Source organism: Falco peregrinus, chromosome 2 (genome assembly GCF_023634155.1).
Source record: "Falco peregrinus isolate bFalPer1 chromosome 2, bFalPer1.pri, whole genome shotgun sequence".
In the NCBI taxonomy this organism is placed as follows: Eukaryota; Metazoa; Chordata; class Aves; order Falconiformes; family Falconidae; genus Falco; species Falco peregrinus.
In genome coordinates this window covers 55,554,236-55,559,667 of record NC_073722.1, presented here as the reverse complement: position 1 = coordinate 55,559,667, position 5,432 = coordinate 55,554,236, and the positions used below count along the sequence as shown (strand labels likewise).

Below are 5,432 nucleotides of genomic sequence, written 5' to 3'. Positions count from 1 at the left end.
TAGCATTGTCTTCACTGAATACAGTGAGTCTTTCAGTTCTCTTTCTTGTACCTTGTACCTCCAGCATCTGCCTGGAGATGTCATTTGTAACTGTTTTTCTGGTACCTTCAAATAAGCCACCCAAGCCCTCTCAGGCAGGCAGAGAAGCCTTTGTAATTGTGACCACAAAGGCTGGTATGCAAAATAGCTCAAGTTAAAATTGTACTGTAAAGCCTGTACTGTAACTTGTACTTCATAGTCTAGACTTAGCACTGCTGCAACAATTCAAAGGAGGTTACAGAAGTTACTTAAAGCTCTTCTTTATGAAATAAGCTTTACTAGAGTTTCACAATAAAGCATAATAGCAAGTTCCGGTGCGTGAAAAACAAACAAACATAGCAATAGGAAAAATGTGAATAGTTTTCAAGGCCTTTGTTTTCTTTCTTTTTATTGTCAATGTTGGTTGTAAAACACCTGAAGGAGGAACAGCTAAGGTGCCTGTATTCTAGAAGGAGATACAGGAATCAATCATTCAAATCACATCATCCATCAAGAGTTAGTTTCCAGGAGTCTGGGTTGCTGTGGCTTGAACAATTACTTTAAGCAGTTCATAGGTGGGAATGGACACATGCAGCGAGAACAGCAAGGCAAATGCCAATCTTCCTCCAACAAGCAGTGGTAAAACAATAACATCAGATTTCCAGCTAAATATTGTCTCCATATTGAAATGTTCTCAGGACTCATCCTATTGTACAGATCAATTACACAGCACCTTCTAACGTCAAGGTTAAAAAATTTCCTCCCTGAAGTTTATCTGACTCTTTCAACTAAGCCTGTTCTGTGTTAGCTGAAAGTGGTTTGGGACCTTTCACCCCCTCTGTACGGGCATGCAGAGTAAAGCCATCAGAGGCCAGGCATCCCAGAAAAGGTGAGGAGATACAGCTGCAAAGCACCACGTCCCACAGCCTCCACCAGGCAGGGAAGCCTTGTTCTTATTCTCCCTTTAGGACTCCGGCATCAGTCCAGCTGTTGCATGAAACTGGTAAGTTCCTGAGGCTTCTGGTACCACCTGGCCTCTTTGAGAGCTGGTTTTGAGACAGCCAGCCTTATTTCACTAGAAAAGGATGCTGCACTCCCAGATCACCTCTAGATAGTCCCAATCATTTCGCAGGATGCTCTTATGAACATGCAACCCACCGATGAACAGAGATGACTCTGCAGAGGAGGTGACAGAAAATAAGCCCAGCTATATTTCTTATTGTTGTTGTTGTTATTGATATTGTTTTTAATTCCGTGAGGATTTTGTAATGAGAGATGGCTTCCATCTCTCTCCACCACTGTCAAACAGCGAAGGGTAAAAAGCACTCACTCTTGGAGCAATGCACTACTTAGTCATCCTACTATTACTACTAGTAGTAGTATGCTTAGTCTACTTAGCCTAACGAGACAAGGACTCAAATGGCTAGTGAGGGGCAAGACGGCAGTTCTGCTTCAGTCTCAAGTCAGCAGACAAGTATAATTTTCCTAACTGTGAGTACTTTAGGGAAGGGAAAAGCGTGTTCTGGAATAAAGCTCCCCTCTAACAAGGGAGAAAGGCTGAGCTGGTAGGATGTATTTGTTTGGAAGGTGGAAGAGGCTATTTGCCACTTGGTCTGTAGAGAAGGCCGCTTTTACTTAAGGCTTGGCCATGACATGGAGTTATTTATGTGAATAACCTCTGAAAGGCTTGTATAAGACATGAAAAAAAAAAATCCATAAAAGCATCAGCATTTTCTTTTTTATTAGAGCTAAAATGACAATTATTTTTTCCTATCAGGTATTGATGCAGCTGTAATTTCAAGTGCATTATGCAACATCAGTATCTTCTAACTATAAGATGGCTGGGGTTAAACTGTGACATCGTGAGTATGAGTTTTTCTTGTTTTCTTGAGAGTTGCCTGTCATTCTCTACTTTCTCCCTTTTTCAGTTAAGCATTTTACATTGCTCCTTTGGCTGTCTTTAAAATGGCATATAATTACTTATGGTCTGAGACTCAGCAGAATACTTAATCACTTACTAGCATATGAGTGTTACACATTTACTAGAGGGGAATATAAAATCCAAAAATGTCACCTGGCTAATGGTTTAATAATACTTATGCATTCATTATGCTACAGCCTGCCACGGATGCTGATAAAATGGAAAACATCTGAACAGCTGTAGGCAACTTACGAAGAAAGACTCAAACCCCCTTGTTTATCTTCCTTTCCTCCGAGCTTGCCCCAGTGAGCACAGAATACACAGGGAGGGTGGATGTACGTGGCTGTAGACAGCTGGTAATACCACCTACTGTCAGTCACCTAACATTTTCCGTTGAAAGATCCTATTTTGGTTGTTTGTATCTCTGCCTAACTACTTGGACTAAAATTTTCAGTGCAGGTTCTCTGCCTCAGGTTGAGTTTTATTGGAAGCACTGCAGGAAAAAAAATACTGTGTCAGAGAGCAGAGCCAATGGAGGAGGGGAATGCACTGCTTTTTCCACATTACTGAAACATTTCAATTAACTAAACAGGAATATTCTTGCCATTGTTTTCCCAGTCCTTGTGAGGTGCTGCAGCTGATCAAGTGGCTGGATCTGTGTGGCTATGGAAAAGAATACCTGGATGCCGAAAGCTGCAGCAACTAGCGGTGCTTGACTAAAGCAAGGTTCAGATCTCTGTTTTGGTTTCAGAAAGACTCCTCCCAGCTAGAAAAAGAGGCTGATTCTAACCATTCTGAGAGAAACTGGTGTATCAAAGCAGAGAAGGAGAGAAGAGTATTGGGATGAGATGGACAGGGTCTGCACTTGAGGGGGGGAGAGGGCAAAAAGGAAGAGCACAGCCCTGGGCTTGCACCATACAACACTCAGGTTTCAGATCCAGATGAAGCCAGAGATCACCAGATTCCCCACCCTTCCACTGCTAGCAGAAGCTCATCTTGTTCTCATCATATAGGCTGCTCTGCAAACAAAGTGACAAGTTATCTCACCCACCGACAGAGTCAAGAGATTTGTGTATCAGAACTAAAACGCTCAATATTGTTGATTGATCCTGCCATGTTTGATTTTTCTATGGCAACATTGGATTCCTCAGTTCTTGGAGTGGTTAAATCTAGAAAATATGTAGGAAAAAACATACAGGTGAGTTACGAAGTCAGTTACATGAAAATTAGATTAAACACTGATTCTGTATTTCCTACCACATCTCATGTGGGACTGCTCCATTTAATTTCTCACAGCATTTAGCTGCTAACTTCTGCTTGCATGCTTGAAGCAGAGAGTCTGATGGTCTAGAATGGGCAGAAGGGCTGAGGGGAAGAGCTTGGCAATTCTCAGTCCCTCCAGCTCTCGCTCTCTCAAAAGTAAGAGGTGAATTGGTTTTGCATCTATGATTTCAAACCAAACAGTTGATAACCTTACTGTTAAACATATGTGTTATAATTTACCATTCCTCTTAATTTTAAACTTCCATTTTAAGCTCTTTCAATAGAGAACAGATTTCTTTGGATAGATTTTTTTTATTTCGTACCTTCAGACTTGATTAGTGCAGGGTAGCAAAGTGCTAGAGCCCTCTCTTCCTCCCCACCTCACATGGAGGATGTATTAATAAATCATGTTTTACAGAAGACTTCCAGGCTCTAAACGCCCATAAGCAATGTAATGAATCACAAGCACAGACATACTGCTGCATACACCAGAAGCAACTGAAATCACCGAAGAAAGTAACTGAAAAAATAAACATGTTCTGTGGTGAGGCTGGAAGCGATGGAGAGGCAGGGAATGCTCATTTCTGAGCCCATTCATTCTGAGGTATTTGAGGTGCTGCGAGGTAAACAGCTAGCAATGCTACCTTCCATGTGTGATAGCTTTCATCAAATAAAGGATGCCAGGCAGAGACTAACCACCTCATCAGGCATCTGGCTCAGTGTGCTCTTCCCGAGCTCTCAAGGAAATGTGTTTTGCAGTCACGCTGGCTAGGAAAAAAAGAAAAAAAAAAAAAAAAAAAGAAAAAAAAGAAAAAAAAAAGGCTTATTGTTAGTGGTGTCCATTTGAATCATAGTCAGATTTCCGGCAATTCACAGGCCAGCATCCAACCCTCAGGCTTTGTGCAGGTGGGGACTCAGTGTGTCTCTGAGGTGGCACAGTAGCTGGGCAAGGGGAAGGAGCCAGCTGGCCCCCCCGCAGCACTGCGCTAGGAAAGCAGCCTCGGGATAAGGTGCTGCCACTGCTTTAGCTACCAAGGAGGAGGACTGGGAGAGGGGGAAAAGCACTCTCTGAGCATGGACTAGCTGGCTTGCTCATATCTAAATGTCTGCTGTTCCCTTTCGTTAGATAGCTAACCAGATTCAAAATCAAAATCAGTTGTCTGGGATGTTTTTCTTCCATAACAAACCACAAATAGTAGATTTCATGATATTTCATGATAGATTTCAGACGAATAAGAAATTGAACAGAAAAGTCCATTTAGAGAGTATTAGTTTCAGCTGTGTATGCACCTTTGCATCAGAGCCAGCTCTGTGGGACCTGCTGTATGCGCTCCTTCAGCTCCTCATGTGCAGCCAGATTCGCACTATTGAAGTGCACTGTCATGTGCTCAGTACAGTCCGTGGGATGACTCAGGTCTGGTGTGTTTATCAAAGTTATCAACAATATGTATACATTAACAGGACACATATTTCAAGCATATCAACAATTACCTGGAGCACTGTACAAATCTTGGCAGAAATTATGTTCATGCACATGAAAACGACTGAGAGCTAAAAATCAGTTAATGGTGAAATGGAAAAATACAAAAGAATATCACAAATAAAACCCATCTCTGTTGTGGGCATATTTTTCTTTAGTGAAGAGAAGAGATCTTTTCCAGAAGCTGCAGGAGGAAACAATTGTGAGAGTCTGCCAGACAATCTGCGACACAAAAGCCTGGAGTGGAATGATAACCAGAGAAAAGCACTTTATTCCCTTTACGTGATGTATTTGTTTTCCTATCAGAAACCACAGAGCCATGATAAGCTGCTGTTAGGATTCTGCAGATCTTTCCTTATGATGGATAGTTAACGGATGGAACATAGCTATTTTAAAAACTTCTGCCTTACTTTATTACTTGGGGCTGAAGTTTAGCCATCTCTGTCCCTGCTCACGAAAGGGCTCTCTTTAACTACACAGATAGCATCTCTTGGGGGCAAGACAGCACATGGCATACACAGGTCTTGCTGTAAACTAGCACAGGAAGGCAAGCAATTCTGGAAACTAAGAAAGGGCTTCCCAGAGCTCATTGCTAGTCTCGGACTGCAGCTGTTTTTTTAGTTTTATAGGAAGATTTCTTCCTCCGCTGAGATTTCCAGCAGATTCCCTGCAAAGAGCTCATTTGCTTGAGCCATGGGTAAGAGAGAGATTCCACTTTTACATAGCAACATCTGACCTGAAAACATCTCA

General features: G+C 42.0%; 1 long non-coding RNA gene across 1 annotated transcript; it reads right to left on the bottom strand.

Annotated features, from left to right (window-relative positions):
* Positions 1–280: 280 nt before the first annotated feature.
* On the bottom strand, positions 281–5,151 carry LOC129783985 (uncharacterized). Its single transcript, XR_008746204.1, has 3 exons — positions 4,493–5,151; positions 3,526–3,970; positions 281–3,108 (listed from the first exon to the last, which is right to left on the bottom strand). It is a non-coding gene; the product is annotated as an uncharacterized LOC129783985 (long non-coding RNA).
* Positions 5,152–5,432: the final 281 nt, after the last annotated feature.